This window comes from Colobus angolensis, unplaced genomic scaffold, assembly GCF_000951035.1.
Source record: "Colobus angolensis palliatus isolate OR3802 unplaced genomic scaffold, Cang.pa_1.0 Scaffold352, whole genome shotgun sequence".
Taxonomy (NCBI): domain Eukaryota; kingdom Metazoa; phylum Chordata; class Mammalia; order Primates; family Cercopithecidae; genus Colobus; species Colobus angolensis.
In genome coordinates, this window is record NW_012116844.1 from 1,084,941 (window position 1) to 1,102,540 (window position 17,600).

Genomic DNA, 17,600 nt, shown 5'->3' on the forward strand with positions numbered 1-17,600 from the left:
GGGGTCCCCGCCCTTCGCGGGCCCGGGGGCAGACAGGGCGGACTAGGAGCTCGGACACCGGGCGCCGGCTCTTGGGTCGTGCTCTCCGGCCGCGCCGCTCACTTTCTCACGCTCGCTCCTTCCCGGCGCCGTTTTCTGACGGGCGAACAAGGTGCGGGAAAACACCAGCACGCTGGCGTTTGGAAAGGCAGCTGGGGAGAGTGGCAGGCGGGGCTCGGGCCCGGGGACTGGGGGCTCGGAGGGCTCGGACCTTTGTGGGGTGTCCGCCAGCGGCCGCCCCCGCAGGGCTTCGGAGGGGCGCGCGCGCCGCCGTCTGCCGCGGGGGGCGAACGCACAGCCCAGTTCCCGCGGCGACTTAGGTCTTTACGATAAAAATACAAACTTAATTAGGGGCGGATGCTACTTTGAGTAAACTTTTATCAGCAGTTATTTTTATGTCCTAATGCAACTTTGGATTATAATATTTTATAGGCACTGCATCAAGTCATTGATCCGTTTCCCACGCATTGGGCTTAGTATAAATGATAGTATCCTATTCTACAAAGTAGATTTTTTAAAATCATGCATTTTTATCTACACATACTTACTTTTTAAATAGTAACTGAAGCAAAGGAAATTATTACCCACCACCGTAACATTTAGAAGCAAGATCTACTTCGGAATTTAAAGCCAGTTCTTTATGTCTAGCTCATGATTTTGTACTCAAAGAAACTGCGGCTTCATCATAGCCGTGGATTCACACTTTTATCATTTGTCCCCCGAAAAACTTTGTAACACTGAATCATATAAAGACCTGTCGTACTGCCGCCAAACAAACAAAAAGCTGAATTATTAGATTTAGATGGATATGATAGATTGGTGGCATCGGTTTATGTTACACATGAAAATGGGTACCAGAGATTTTCTTTTCGTGTTTTTTTTTTAAATAGAGAAAATTGTTGGGGTGGGTTTAATAAATTGGCAGCCAAATTTCAATTCGAGTTTCAATTTGTATCTTGGTGCACAATTTTGTATCTTGTACAACAAGATACAAAAAGATACAAAAATATTTTGTGAGTCTCCTTTTCTCCCTGGGGGCTACATAGTAAAAGTAATCATGCTCCTTAAATACTGGGCTTGATATGAGCCGTCACTAGCTTAGGGCACACAGGCAAACTGCTAGCCTCCAGGCTGGTTTAGCCAACTCCGTAGGGTAGGGAGAAGACAGGCGGATTGCGGTTCTCCAAAATTATCCTAAAACTCCGATATTAGCAGCTCACTTAAATGAGGCAGAAGGACGTTCACCTGCATTTCCTATACAGAGACCGTGCATTTATTCATTCGATGAGTAATGAGTGTGTGTATTGAGCCCTCATAACCTTCTACGTCAGCTTGGCACCCACAGGGCTCTTGGAGGAACTTACACAGTGGGGAGAAGGACCCGCGAATGGCAACTGCCACACAGCGAGCTAAGTGTTATGTGAAAGCCCAGGCCACTGTGGGAAGGGGCAAGAGTGGCGCCCAACCCAGGGGAGTGGTTCTAATGAAGTGGCAAGGCAAGACTTTTTGGAAGAGAAGATATCTGGGTAAATATGTAGGATAAGTGTGGGTTAACTTTGCAAAAAAAGTAAAAATGAAGGGAAGAAGGGTATTTTAAGACAACAGCAGAGACGTGTCCAAGGCTGAGTCATCAGATAGCAGTCATTTTCTGGGAGCCTCAAGAATTGCCAACTTCACTGTGGAATGACACCTGTTTAGCCAGGTTTAACAGTTCCGAAAATACTGGCTGAATATTATTCTAACAGCCTGCTCCAGCCTACAACACTAGGTTCCTGAAAGTCCTAGCAGTAGAATTCTTGATTGAGGAGCCTAAGATTTTAAGAACAAAATAGAGTAAGTCAAGAGTGAACCAAGGAAATGAATTATTTTTACCCTCATAAAAATAACGGTAAACAACAAAGTAACTATTTCCACATCCTGCATTAGTAATAATGGGTGGAGTACAAAAAATTTCTTATTCTTTAGAGAGTCTAAAATCACCCTCCATGGCAAATTCAGAGATAAGCTTACAGATTAAGTTTGCCTTTTGGCAGATAACATATATGCCTGGTAAGAGACACCTTTTTCTCATCATTCCTTTATCCAGCTCCTCAATAATGTGGATTTCCAACTCTCAGATCCTTCTGGGTTCCCAAGGACCCAAAGGCTGTAATCTCAAGCCTCTTTTATAAACAAACAAACAAACAAAGCCCTTTCTTGAAATTCTTATTTTTTAGAGACAGTGTCTCACTCTATCTCCCAGGCTTGAGTTCAGGGTTGTGATCGTGGCTTACTGCAGCCTTGAACTCCTGGGCTCAAGCGATCCTCCTGCCTCAGCCGTCAGTAGCTGGGACTAAACGTACATGCCACCATAGCCTACTAATTTCTAATATTTTTTCTAAAGACAGGGCCTCCCTCTGTTGCCCAGGCTGCTCCTGAACTCCTGACCTCAAGCAGTCCTCCCACCTCGGCCTCCCAAAATGCTGGGATTACAGGTGTAAGCCACTGCATTCGGACCCATGCCTGTTTTTTATGCAGTTCACTTTTCTTCACCTTAAGGGGCAGGAAGGCAGCAGTAAAGGTTCAGGCTTAGTTTTCCCCAGATTCTTTTATCTATCCAAAAGATTCCTTGAAAAAATGATTAATCCTCTACTTCCACTTTAACAATTCTTTTCTGTTCTCAACTTAAAATTCTTTCTTTTTCTAAGTGTCCCCAACAAAAGTGATGTGAAATTCTCGATGTTGCATAAAATGTATGCTAGGGCAAAGCTGAATACACTAATGGCAGAAGGAAATTCTTGTTTGGGAAGGGATTTGGAGTATTTAAGATAGTTTGATTTCGTGTCACAAATATGTATTGGATAACCAGGTAACACACAGTACTGTCATTGTAGGGGATACAAATAAAACACTGTAAAATGGATACCCAGTTACCCAAGTGGCAAGGCAGTATAATGAAATGTAAGTGGCTACGGGAGTTCAGAAAAGAGAGCAGTAGGTTCCATCTGGGTTGATCAGACAGCATGGAGAAGCAGCATGTGATCTGATTCTGAAGGATGGCTAAGGTTCCAACTGCTCATGGGAATGAAATGCTATTATAGAAGAAAGAACATTCATGGGGGAACACAACTGTATGAACAAAAAGGTGAGAGGCAGCAACTGGCAGGTATGATTAAGGATGAGGAGGTTTATTTGGCCGGAGTTCAGTAGGAGACCCCAACAACAATCCCATTAGGAGGTAAAACTAGTAAGAACTTGGGTGGATGGAGTAGGAGTAGAAGGTAAAAGAGACATGAGTTTTCATGGTAATAATCATTAGATATAACAGCACGAGAAATGTGATTTCTGTTCCAAATGCAGAATTTCTACTTAACAAAAACTTAGAATATTCCAAAGGCAACTGCTCTGACACTGCATTCAGCTGTAAATAATACATTTGAAATACAGCTCTAAATAGTAGTTTATGTTCAGTATGTATCCAAGTCTTATGGTTTCTTCTTTGAAATTGTTTCTAGGATTTACTTCCCGATTTCCATTTCCATTGTCTTAAACATAGCCCCAACTCCATCTAGAAACAGCCTGCCATTAATCCTTTAGTTATTCAGCCCATCCTTTATTTACTCACTCCCTCAATAAACCTGTTGAAAGCTCCCACTTTATAGGAAACTGTGCTGGTACTCTTCTGTTGGTGGCTAGTGGTAACCAAAAGTGGAAGCAGAGTCAGTGGGTCCCTGGGCCCTCACAATGCATGTCACCAAGTCAGTGTGCCAAAAACTCTACTTCATTCTGTATCCTCCCTTCCCCAAGTCATATCTTTATAACTGCTCTTTGTTTTGCCCATTAGATAAAGCCAAATTTTGGAGTGTTTGGTTGTCAAGACCTCCTATAATTTTGCCCCACTCTGTCCAACATCGTTTGTCATTTTTGCTTAAGACAAGCTTTTCGCGCTAGCTACCAGTCTCATCACCATATTCAGAAATCGTGGTGGCTCATGCCTGTAATCCCAGCACTTTGGGAGGCTGAGGCAGGTGGATCACCTGAGGTCAGGAGTTTGTGACCAGCCTGGCCAACATGGTGAAACCCTATCTCTACCAAAAATACAAAAAAGTAGCCGGCATGGTGGCACATGCCTGTAATCCCAGCTGCTCAGGAGGCTGAGGCAGGAGAATTGCTTGAACCCGGGAGGCAGAGGTTGCAGTGAGCCGAGATTGCTCCATTGCACTCCAGCCTGGGCAACAAGAGCGAACCTCCGTCTTAAAAAAAGAAAAAAAAAAATCAGCATGTCTTTCCTGCCTCCAGGTATTTATTCATTCTGTTGATTATTTATTTATTTATTTATTTATTTTATTTTGAGAGATGGAGTCTTGCTCTGTTGCCCAGGCTGGAGTGCAGTGGTGTGATCTTGGCTCACTGCAACCTCCACCTCCTGGGTTCAAGTGATTCTCCTACCTCAGCTTCACAAGTAGCTGGGATTACAAGTGTGCACCATCACGCCTGGCTAATTTTTGTATTTTTTTAGTAAAGATGGGGTTTCACTATATGTTGGCCAGGTTGGTCTTGAACTCCTGATCTGAAGTGATCCACCTGCCTCATCCTCCCAAAGTGCTGGGATTATAGGCGTGAACCACCGCACCCAGCCTCATTCATTCTTTTCAGTCTGTCCTCCCTGTCCTGCCTCAGACTGACTGTCTATCAAAATCCTATCTCACAGGAATGTTTTGAATACTAAGTAAAACCATGTAAAGCACTTAGAATCATCCCTGGCCCACAGTGAACCCTCAATAGATGTAAGATATTATTATTATCCTTTAAAATCCAACTAAAATATCACTTCCCCCATGAAACATTGACTAGTTAAACTCTCTGGCTCTAATTTCCTAATCTGAAGCATCAGTGAACAGTTAGGTAAATGCAAAATAAGCCTACCCCAATCTTCCTCATCTCTGAGCTCCTATTGTGCTTTCAGTCAACAGGAAGAATAGCTACCATTTATGGAACACCTACTGTGTATCAGGCGATGCAGAAATACTTTAAATGCATTATCTCAATTTTCATGACAGTCCTTCAAGCAATAGGTATGTCCCTATTAGGTATTAGGTAGGGTTTAGAGAGCTTGTGTGACTGGTTTATGACCACAAAGCTGGTCAGAGGCAGTGCTGAAATTAGAATCCCTAGTATCTGGCTGGAGACAGAGGCTCACACCTGTAATCTCAGCACTTTGGGAGGCCGATGTGGATGGATCACCTGAGCTGGGGAGTACAAGACCAGCCTGACCAACACGGAGAAACCCTGTCTCTACTAAAACTATAAAATTAGCCGGGCGTGGTGGCGCATGCCTGTAATCCCAGCTACTCAGGAGGCTAAGGCAGAAGAATACCTTGAACCCAGGAGGTGGAGGTTGCTGTGAGCCGAGATCGTGCCATTGTACTCCAACCTGGGCAACAAGAGCACAACTCCATCTCAAAGAAAAAAAAAGAAAGAAAGAAAGAAAGAAAAAGAAAACAAAAATAAATCCCTAGTATCTGATTCCAGAGTGTAGTCCTAGACTGAAGTGAAATGAGGAGAGAACTAGAATTGAAGACAGAATGTTTAAAAGGGTTGGTAATGAAGGAAGAAGAGAGAGGGGTAGCTATTTGAAGTCAAGGGTTTCATTGTTTTTGAAAGTAGGAGACGTGGGCATGTTTGTACACTAAAAGCAAAGAATCATTTAAATGGGTTAATTTTAGGGCTATCTTTCTCTGAGACAGGCAGGAAGGAATTGATACAAAGAGTTAAATTCTCTTTGATGGGACAACAAAATTAAAAATCATAATACTAGTTTTGGTAGGAGGAATCTGGATTCCTCATTTCTTCAAGCATTCAAAAAATATTTATTGAATGTTTACTAAGAGCTAAGGCAAAACAGTTTGTGTTGGAGAAACAATAATAAACAAGGTATGGTCTCTATATCCTGGCAGGACTAATAATAAAGTGAGGTACTGTATTTGTATTTAATTGGGAAAATGGGAAATAAATGTCTTTAAACCATGTAAATGCACAATGATGTCTACATTAAAAAGTGACATAGTGCAATAATTTGAAGCATTCTGCAAAAGTATGAATACTGAATACATTTTCACTTGAAGCAATCATTTCGAATCATTTCTCTTAACTTCCTGCTTTTTACTTTCATAATAAGCTACATAAAGAAATGACTGCAAACAATGCTTCCACTATAACATTTGGGTAAACAAACACTGGAAGCCCTTTATGGTATATTGTTTTTTTCATCTAGGAAGTATTGGAAAGAAAATATTACAGTTGCCTTTCAATATATTTAATAAGGTGTCACAGAAACAATATCTGAACTACTGATTTCCTTACTGAGTAATTTGTGCATAGAGTTCTGTACATAATCTTTAAGAACTATGTTTCACATAAAATAAAATCATTCAGAGGATATTTAGAAACAATATATCTGTATCTTAAGAGAATAAAGGGCAAATTATCAATCTTAGCAAATAGTAGCAGGATGGACTCAAAGTTACTTCAGTTTAACCTTGTCTTCAATATGAAGTTTAACAACAACAACAAAAAAGAAATGAAAAATGCATGATCCAATACAAAAAATTAGCCAGCCGTGGTGGTGGGCACCTGTAGTCCCAGCTACTTGGGAGGCTGAGGTAGGAGAATGGCGTGAACCCGGGAGACAGAGCTTGCAGTGAGCTGAGATTGCACCACGGCACTCCAGCCTGGGCGACAGAGTGAGACTCCGCTTCAAAAAAAAAAATAAAGAAAGAAAAGTGCGTGATTCAAACAAATGGGACTATCTGAGAATTGTAGTTGCAGCAGTATTGGGATTTAAAAAAAAATGACACACAATACATTTTAGATTTTCTATGTAATCTAAATAGAATGTCTTTACACATTTATTGTGTGAATCCTAAGGTTTAGGTTTTCTATAACCTTAGGATTTACACAATGAATGTGTAAATGTATTGGGATTTACACATTTATTGTAAATGTGTAATGTGTAGATGGCCACACAGCAAATAGTGGGTGGCAGGTGAGCCAGCAAAGCTTCATCTGTATTTATAGCCACTCCCTAGTGCCCACATTACCACCCAAGCTTCACCTAGCATTATATTCTCATAGGAGCTCGAACCCTATTCTGAACTGCACATTGGGGGATCTAGGTTGCTTGCTCCTTATGAGAATCTAATGCCTGATGATCTGTCACTGCCTCCTATCACTGTCCCCACATAGGACCGTCCAGTTGCAGGAAAACAAGCTCAGGGCTCCCACTGATTCTACATTATGGTGAGTTGTAGAACTGTTTCATTATATATTACGATGTAATAATAATAGAAATAAAGTGCACAATAAATGTAATGCGTTTGAATCATCCCCAAACCACCCCCTCCTCCAGATCCATAGAAAGGTTGTTTCCCATGAAACTAGTCCCTGGTGCCAGAAAGGCTGGGGACCAGTGCTGTAAATCATCTGATCTTTTCCTCACTGCGCTGGCAAGCAGTTGAGACCTCTAAGACAGCATTTTAAGGAGGATACTACTAGTTGCAGTTGGAGAAGAAGTGGTGGGAGGCATGAACAGGAAACTGTTGAGAAACTGAACTTGAAAAATAATAATTTAGTACTTAACAGAGGAAGTATACAGTAGTCTCTTCCATGTCTCATCCCAGCGATTAATTTCTCAGAATAAAAGTCTATCTTAGAAAAATGTACAAATTAAACCATACACATTTTAGAAATATTTGGTAGTATTTATCTAAACTAGATTATGTTAAATTACTGTCAACCCATTAAACCCATTGACTGGCACATACTGACAGATTGCTATGTGTAGGCCAGGCATTGGTGCAAGGTTGTAAGGGGTAGAAAGACAAAAAAACAAGAGAGAACACGCTACCTTTAGTGCCTTACCTCCCCCCACCTTCTTTTTGAGACAGAGTTGACCACACTAGAGTGCAGTGGCATGATCTTGGCTTCAACCTCTGCCTCCTGGGTTCAAGCTATTCTCCTGCCTCAGCCTCCTGAGTAGCTGAGACTACAGGCGTGCGCCACCATGCCCAGCTAATTTTTGCATTTTTAGTAGAGACAGGGTTTTGCCATGTTGACCAGCCTAGTCTTGAACTCCAGACCTCAGGTGATCTGCCCACTTTGGCCTCCCAAAGTGATGGGATTACAGGTGTGAGCCACTGCATCTGGCCAGTGCCTTACACTTTTGAGTAGATAGACTACTTAAGCATTAGTTTTACTAAGTAACACACAAACAAATCAGTATGGTACAGATGGTCCATGACAGGTGAAGGAATGAAATTTAGAGGAAATAGAAAAATTGTTAATGAAGTAGAAAGGTATGTTGGAAGATTTAAGTACAATTTATTAGTGGGTGGTAGACAATGACTGTCAGGGAAAAAGGGCTTCGAGAGAGAAAATATCATGAATTGCTTTTGCTTTTATAACACGAGGAAGGAAATCCTTTCTATTTTCTTACTGAAACTTGGGGTACATAATGATCTTAACATACAATAAATTAAGATTAGTGAAATAAAATGTTTTATCTTTCACTGTATTTATTCTTCTGCATGACACCTTGAGTAACATTGTTCCAATTGCTTAGGTAAACACTGTGAACCTAGTTCCCCTTCCCTTTCAGAGCAGGGAAGGGAAAGTGAATGACTGGAAGCCTGTGGAGTGGGATTCTCGGTGTGAAGACTCACTCAGGGAGTGAGAGAGGAGCATAGAGAATGGAGCCCTGGGGAATACCAACATCTAAAAGATACCCTGGACAAGAACGGAGGGCGAGGCTGGGAGAAGCCTGGAGACAAGCCAAATGAGGTCAGCATTTCAAGGAAGAGATTGAGGAGAATCAAAAAGAATGAGGAGGTCACAGCAAACCCAATTTCTTTAGGACAGCGTGGGAGGAAAATAGACTCTGTGAGCTGAGCTATGAACTGGAAGAGTTATAGGCCGAGTGGTGCCTGCACACATTGATTAACATTTACCAAAGCCCCCAGAAAAGTGATTTCCCAGTACCCTTCTATAATCATTGTTTAAATACTTGTTCACAAGAATGAGACCACTTTGAAGCCAAAAATCAGTTAAGCTTCAGGACATAGCCAGGGACACAGAGTAGCTATCATCATCAGCACCTCCCAAGTTGGAACAGAGTACATGATGTATCTTCCAGAGTTAAAGTTGTAGAAGCTCAGAAACCAAAGACCTACCTGACTTCTCTACGTGAGTTACTGACACAGGTAAAAGCCACATCCCAATCTTAATATTTCTTCTGAATTTGGTTTCCCAAATGCGAGACACATAAGTCAAAACGTTAGACAGTTGCATTGCAGCAGCATGCATATTGGAATGAGAGAGTATTTTTTGTTTTAATTGATTTATTTATAATAAGTTTAACACTTTGTGTTTCTGTTTTTTCTGGTCTTTTCTGGTTTTGTTTGTTAGTTTTGTTGTTGTTGTTGTTTTGACACAGGATCTTACTTTGTGGCCCAGGTTGCTGTGCAGTTGTGCTATCACAGCTCACTGCAGCCTCAAACTCCTGGATTCAAGTGATCCTTCTGCCTCAGCCTTCAGTAGCTGGGACTACAGGTGCATGCTACCATGCCTGGATAATTTTTAAATTTTTTTCTAGAGACAGGGTCTTGTTATGTTGGCTGGGCTGATCTTGACCTCCTGGCCTGAAGCACTCCTCCTGCCTCAGCCTTCTAAAGTGCTGGGATTATAGGTGTGAGTCACCATGCCTGGTCCCATTTGTTAGTTTTTGTGTTTGCTTTTCATTGGCTGGTTTTACAATATTGAGATAGTATAGTTTATTCTGTTTTGTGGCCTTTATTTCTCAATATATATATATTTTTGACAGAGTCTCACTCTGTTGCCCAGGCTGGAGTGCAATGGCATGATCTCCACTCAATGCAACCTCCACCTCCCTGGTTCAAGAGATTCTCCTGCCTCAGCCTCCCGAGTAGCTGGGATTATAAGTGCCCGCCACCATACCCAGTTAATTTTTGTATTTTTAGCGGAGACGAGGGTTCTCCATTTTGGCCAGGCTGATCTCAAACTCTTGACCTCAAGTGATCCACTCGCCTCAGCCTCCCAAAGTGCTGGGATTACAGGCATGAGCCATCACGCTCAGCCTACTTCTCAGTATAATTTGAGAATGCTCTCATCTCATTAAATACTCTTCTAAGACTATTATTTGACAGAGATACTTATCCAGCATCTATAAAATAACTTACTTAAGAATTACCCTCTTAAAGTATAGAATGCACTGACTTTTCATTGTTAATAAAGAACACATATAATCCGAATAGTACATTTAAAATAAAAAATGGGTTTAGGATAGGTGTGGTGTCTCACACCTGTAAACCCAGCACTTTTCAAGGCTGAGGCAGGAGAATCACCTGCACCCAGGAGTTTGAGACCAGACTGGGCAACATAATGAGACCACATCTCTACCAAAAATACAAAAATTAGCCAGGGGTGTGGTGGTGTACACCTGTAGTCCTAGCTACTTGGGAGACTGAGGTGGGAGGATCACTTGAGCCTAGGAGGTTGAGGCTGTAGTGGGCTCTGATTGCATCACTGCACTCCAGTCTGGGCAACAGAGTCAAAAAAAAGGAAAGAAAATAGGTTTAAATTTTCATGGTTTAAGGCACAGAACAAATGTCTGCTGTTCTTTGAATAATGATAGTGACAAGTCTACATGAATGAAGATTAGCTGCTTCACCAGCCAGCTGAGTAGATGACGAGCACCTAGTATTTAAATATCAGTATTTCTTCCCAGATATTAGTTTAGCGTTTTCAAAAACTAGGCTCCATAAAATACTGATGTTCTGAAATGAGAGTTATGTAAAGAATTCCATATAAAACTAATAAGTTAGGGGAATACTACTTATTAAATCTTCCTCTTTAAGATAGGTATAGGCTCACCATGTATAGGCTCAGGGAAGTCCTGCAGAAAAGAAACCCATTTACTGATGCTTAGCACAGTATTTTCCAAAGTTTGTGACCATAGAACCCCTTTCTGTACACTGTTAATTATTACCTTTAGTTCTGTAAGAGCACACTTTAGGAAATTTCATTCTAGGCAATTCAAGAAAATAGAAGTTTTTCCAATCAAGTTATCCATCTAATTACTTAAGTCTGCCAAATAAACTTTGAAAAGGCAGAAAGATCTTATAAGTGTAAAATATTATCTTTATTACTGTCTTAAAATGTTTCATCCTGCTAAAAATTGTATAATATAAGACATTAAAATATAAAACTGGATGAAATTCTGGCAGGTACTAGAATTGAGCAGATTGCTACACTTTGATAGTATATATGGTTTAATAACAAATTAACTAGAAATGTTTAGCTACATATCTTTCCAAAAATTTCTCTAGTAAAATGAATACACTGAATTTTAACCAAAAGACTTTGACACCTATTTAAGCTATTGAAAGCTGTAGTTTCCCCATCCATACAATAGGAATCATAACAGAATCTATTACCTAGGTTGTTGCAAGAATTCAACGAAAGCAGCATAGCATGGGCTTGACACAAAAGTCATGTTTAATAAACATAAGCTATTTTTTGAATGATATTTTTACCCTATTTTTTCAAATAGATCATTTTACTCTTCTGAGATTTATTTTTCACATGTACAGTATACAACATAATATTGTGTTGTAAAGGCTTCACAACTCTTAGCTAAGGAAAGAGAAAAGAAATTCTCATATGAAGCCAAATACCTGAAAGATACCATATAAAATTAATTTATTTAAAAGAGGACATTCACCTTCTGAAATCTTTTTGTTTTGTTTCCATTTAGGAGTTTTGTATCATTCATATGTTTGTATCATTAGTAGTTTTGTATCATCCATGTTTGTATCATTAGTAGCTTTGTATCATCCATGTTTGTATCATTAATTTTCTATAATTCATATGTTTGTATCATTAGTAGTTTTGTATCATTCATATGTTTGTATCATTAGTAGTTTTTTTTTTTTTTTTTTAGACGGAGTCTCGCTCTGTCGCCCGGGCTGGAGTGCAGTGGCCGGATCTCAGCTCACTGAAGCTCCGCCTCCCGGGTTTACGCCATTCTCCTGCCTCAGCCTCCGGAGTAACTGTGACTACAGGCGCCCGCTACCTCGCCCGGCTAGTTTTTTGTATTTTTTAGTAGAGACGGGGTTTCACCGTGTTAGCCAGGATGGTCTCGATCTCCTGACCTCGTGATCCGCCCGTCTCGGCCTCCCAAAGTGCTGGATTACAGACTTGAGCCACCGCGCCCGGCCTCATTAGTAGTTTTGTATCATTCATATGTTTGTATCATTAGTAGTTTTTTTTTTTTTTTTTGAGACGGAGTCTCGCTCTGTCGCCCGGGCTGGAGTGCAGTGGCCGGATCTCAGCTCACTGAAGCTCCGCCTCCCGGGTTTACGCCATTCTCCTGCCTCAGCCTCCGGAGTAACTGTGACTACAGGCGCCCGCTACCTCGCCCGGCTAGTTTTTTGTATTTTTTAGTAGAGACGGGGTTTCACCGTGTTAGCCAGGATGGTCTCGATCTCCTGACCTCGTGATCCGCCCGTCTCGGCCTCCCAAAGTGCTGGGATTACAGACTTGAGCCACCGCGCCCGGCCTCATTAGTAGTTTTGTATCATTCATATGTTTGTATCATTAGTAGTTTTGTATCATTAGTAATTTTGTATCATTCCTAGGTATATTTAGTAGTTTTGTATCATTCATATGTTGTATTATTAGTAGTTTTATATCATTTCTATGTATATTTAGTAGTTTTGTATCATGCATATGTCTACAAGGAGTCCTGTTGCCTCTTTTCTTCTCATTGCCAAGTGATTTCATCTGGTAGTTGCACAGTGGCTGCCCAATCTCCAAATCTGGTCAAGCTAGCTCCCCAGGGGGTCAAGGCCTCTTTGCACAGGTTGCTACTGTTTGCCTCAGGGTAAGTGCTGTGTGTGAAAACAGTCCAGTGATAAGTAACAATTTGCATTCAAGGCAGCCACATAGTGTAGTGAGACACAGCAGGATGTTCCAGAAGGAACACGGGCTTCCATATTTGCTGATCTGGATCCAAATCTAGTATTTACCATTTACCAGCAGTAGGACTTTATAGAAAGGATAAGGATCTCACATGCATGGTCTACAGAATACTTGTTCTCTTTCTGTTAGGGCATTATGAACAATAAATGAGACAATATGGTGAAAAATCTTTGAAAATTCCGAAGTACCATACAAGTTTAAAGAAGAATACCACATAATTTTATTTCAATTTCACCATTGTGGTTGGGAAGGGGATATATTTCCCAAAAGAACACATTAGAACAGAAAATCTAGGACCTGTTCAAATCATGTAATTAATCACAGATTTGATTGCTAGAGTTGGGCCCTTTGAATGTTTCCTTAAAAAGGAAATCTTAGGCAAAACCAAAATTCACCCATTTTATTTTTTAAATTGTCTTTTCTCCACCCCTTCTAATTTAGCTTGCTGTGTTTCTTCACTGTACTCTAAAGAATGTCTAGTACAATGCAAAGTTTAGGAAATCTATGATATGTTTGCATTATTTTGTGATAAGATATTTACCTGTAATTTTTACTGCTATAACTTTCAATGTGAAGCCTCTTCCTTATCACCACCCCAGAAACATAAAAAAAAAAAATGTTTTTTTCCTGAGTTTTCTCTGCTCACTGATTTCCCCTTTTTAAAAGCAGCAATAAAGGTTGCTAGCACATATATGCAGGAACTTTGGAAAAGAAAAGAAACTTTCTGAGGAATGGAAGCCCCTTTACATTATCAGCAGGCCCAGAGAGGCACTGAAATGCGACAGCAGTCATGTCTCACTTCCTCCTTCGGTTAAATAATTATCTCTTGAAGCCACTTGATGAGAGCTCTAGACTGACACCAAGTAGCCATAAATTAAGCTAGCAATGCCACATACTGGACACCATAACTTATACTCCATAGTTCAACATGTATAGTCAGGCTGGGCGTGGTGGTTCACCCCTGTAATCCCTGCAATTTGGGAGGCCAAGGTGGGTGGATCACCTGAGGCCAGAAGTTTGAGACCAGCCTGGCCAGCAGAGTGAAGCCCCATCTCTACTAAAAATATGAAACTTAGCCAGGTGCAGTGGTGAAGGAGAATCACTTGAACCCAGGAGGCGGAGGTTGCAGTGAGCCGAGATTGCACCACTGCATTCTAGCCTGGGCGACAGAGTGAGAATCCGTCTCAAAAAAAAAAAAAAAAAGTATAGCCAATCAGTAATCAATGTGGTCTCTGTAACCCAATGAGAATTCCTGTCAAAGAGCCCATTCCTTTTTCCCTTTTGCCTTTAAAAACATGCTTGTAACAAAGGCCAAGGAAGCACTCTCCAGGATGTACCCTGGGCAGCCATCCTCACTTTGGCTTAAATAAACTCTTAAGATTGTATTTTGTGTCTTAGCTTCTTCCCTTAGGTCGACAGCTTTAGGAAAACAAATTGCTAAGAGATATAGTGTTGTGTAGTGGTTAAAAGGTCTGGCTCTGGAGTCAAACATGATGTGGGTTTGAATCTCAGCTCTACTTTTTTCTAGCTCTGTAAACATGAATGAAATTTATAACTTCTATGAGCTTCAGCTTCCTCTAACGTAGAGATAATTAATGCCTACCTGCAGGCATTGTGTTGGGGATCAGAACATACGACTCCAAAATATGACAGTGGGAGACCGGAATATGCCACCCCCAAAATATATTTCTTTGGCATATTTGAGCTGGTTATTCTGAGAAGTTGCAGATACAGTAGTAGTACTGAAAAGCCATCCTTTGTTACAGAATACTCCCCTTTTTCTAAGAAAAATAGAAAAAGTTATGATTATAGTTTAGTGTTTTCTCTTCTTTTCTCTTTTGTGCGTTTTCCCTGTTCCCCACTTCCTACTTAGTCATTTAGAAATGCAATTATAACCTTTTACCTCCCCATCACCAGACACCCCCTATAGGGCAAGTTCCTCTACGTGCTTCCAAGCTCCAGAATGGAACTCTCACCCATCAGGAGACTGCTTTGAGAGATAATAGTCAATTTACAGCCCCAAATGTCAGAGGTGTTTGAACCAGAGCAACTCTATCTTGAATAAGGGCTGGGTAAAATGAGGCTGAGACCCACTGGGCTGCATTCCCAGACACTTAAGGCATTCTAAGTCACAGGATGAGATAGGAGGTCGGCACAAGATACAGGTCATAAAGACCTTACCAATAAAACATGTTGCATTTGAAAACTGTCATGATGCTGGTGGTAGTGTAGTGGAGGTCCCTCTCATCATTATCTTGGTTTTGGTGGGTTTTATCCAACTTCTTTACTGCAACATGTTTTATTGGGAGGCCGAGGCGGGTGGATCACAAGGTCAGGAGATCGAGACCATCCTGGCTAACACGGGGAAACCCCGTCTCTACCAAAAATACAAAAACTTAGCCAGGCATGGTGGCAGGCGCCTATAGTCCCAGCTACTCGGGAGGCTGAGGCAGGAGAATGGCGAGAACCCGGGAGACTGAGCTTGCAGTGAGCCAAGATCATGGCACTGCACCCCAGCCTGGGTGACAGAGCAAGACTCCATCTCAAAAAAAATAAAATTAAATTAAAAAAAGGAGATATTAATAATCCACCCCTTGTTTAGAAGATACTTAAGCAGTAACCATAAAAATGGGCAACCAGCAGCCTTCGGGCCTGCACTGTGTGTAGAGTAGCCATTCTTTTATTACTTTACTTTCTAAACTCACTTTCATTTCACTCTGTGGCCTTGCCCTGAATTTTTTCTTGCACGAGATTCAAGAGCCCTCTCTTGGGGTCTGGACTGAGACTCCTTTCTGGCAACAAAAGCATGTGATGTAGTTTAGATATGTGTCCCTGCCAAAATCTCATGTTGAACTGTAATCCCTAATGTTGGAGGTGAGGTCGGATGGGAGCTGCTTGGATCATGAAGGTGGATTTCTCATGAATGATTTAGCACCATCCTCTTGGTGCTGTTCTCGTGACAGTGAGTGAGTTTTCATGAGATCTGGTTGTTTAAAAGCACAGTAGCACCTCCCCGCTTGCTCTCTCTCTTGCTCCTGCTCTGGCTATGAGAGTCTCATTCCCCTTTACCTTCCGCCATGACTGTAAGTTTCCTAAGGCCTCCCCAGAAGCCGAGCAGATGCCAGGACCATGCCTCCCATAAAGCCTACTGAAGCATGAGCCAATTAAATCTCTTTTCTTTATAAATTACCCAGTCTCAGCTATTTATGGCAATGCAAGAGCAAACTAATACAGTATGCCTGCTACAAAACTCTCTCCCACCTGGATAATTTTTGGCCCATGAAGATGCCAACTCAACTGCCTGGTAGGTAAGGCACCAAACTAGCACATGGATACCCCACCTGCTTGCTTCCTCCACTGTGTGCCATTCATGTTAGGCCCCCTTTTAAAAGTGTCTGCTTTCTGCTCCAGAAGTGAAGCAGTACCCTTAAGGCAGGAAGCCTGTACTTCTTCCCCTAAGGTAGCTTTGGAACAAAAAGTCACCTTCTTTATACCACACCTCCTTATTAAGTGAACTCTGCAAGTAGCCAGCTACTGAACCTGTATTTCTGCTATACTTTTGTAAAAGAAATTTGCATCTATAAAGGAAATCTATATTAGTAAAAGTATCCGTAACAGGAAAAGGGCTGTTCCAGACAACTTTTTATTACCTAAGAGACCATTTTATATGCATAACAGGACAATCTTTATTCACCATACAATTTCTCCCACCACCCTCCCATTATTTGTGTGCTCCCCACCGCCCACCACCATCAAAAGCCCCCAGCTCCTATTCTTTTCTGTAGCTAAGGATGCTATACAAGCTTCCATCATCTGATTCTTCTTTGAGTCTCATATTTTGTGGGATGTATGTGCATAATTAAATATGGTTTTTCTCTTGTTAGTCTGTCTTGTGTCAATTTATTCATAGCCCAGCCAAAAAACCTGGAAGTCATATTTTTTTTGCTCCTCTACAGTTGTTTGGAATCAATAAATAATTCATGTAACCAAATTCTGTGAGTTTTTACTTTAGGATGGGTATTTTACAAGCACTATCTTTTAATGTCTACAATGTTTGTTTGTTTGTTTGTTTTTTGAGACAGAGTCACTTTTGTTGCCCAGGCTAGAGTACAATGGCACAATCTTGGCTTATCGCAAACTCTGCCTCCCAGGTTCAAGCAATGCTCCTGCCTCAGCCTTCTGAGTAGCTAGGATTACAGGCATGCACCACCTCGCCTGGCTAATTTTGTATTTTTAATAGAGATGAGGTTTCTGCCTGTTGGTCAGGCTGGTCTTGAACTCCTGACCTCGGGTGATCTGCCTGCCTCAGCCTCCTCAGCCTCCCAAAGTGCTAGGACTACAGGCGTGAGCCACTGAGCCTGGCCACAAAATCTTATAAGATAGCTTCAGCACCAGTCATTATAATAAGATTTCAGTAAGTATTAGACATTGCCATTATTATTATTATTTCACAAAAAAGCTGAGCATTTTTCTTTCTCCTCCTCCTCCTCCTCCTTCTTCTTCTCCTTCTTCTTCTTTTTTTTTTT

At 41.3% G+C, this 17,600-nt stretch overlaps 1 protein-coding gene and 1 long non-coding RNA gene across 2 annotated transcripts in view; one reads left to right on the forward strand and one right to left on the reverse strand.

Moving 5' to 3' along the window:
* Positions 1-17,600, reverse strand: part of EPC1 (enhancer of polycomb homolog 1 (Drosophila)) — a 111,015-nt gene that overhangs the window by 76,598 nt on the left and 16,817 nt on the right. The window lies entirely within an intron of this gene.
* Positions 43-17,600, forward strand: part of LOC105519570 — a 29,673-nt gene continuing 12,115 nt past the window's right edge. Inside the window, exon 1 of the long non-coding RNA XR_001002994.1 lies at positions 43-151. This is a non-coding gene — a long non-coding RNA (uncharacterized LOC105519570). The remainder of the gene's footprint in view (positions 152-17,600) is intronic.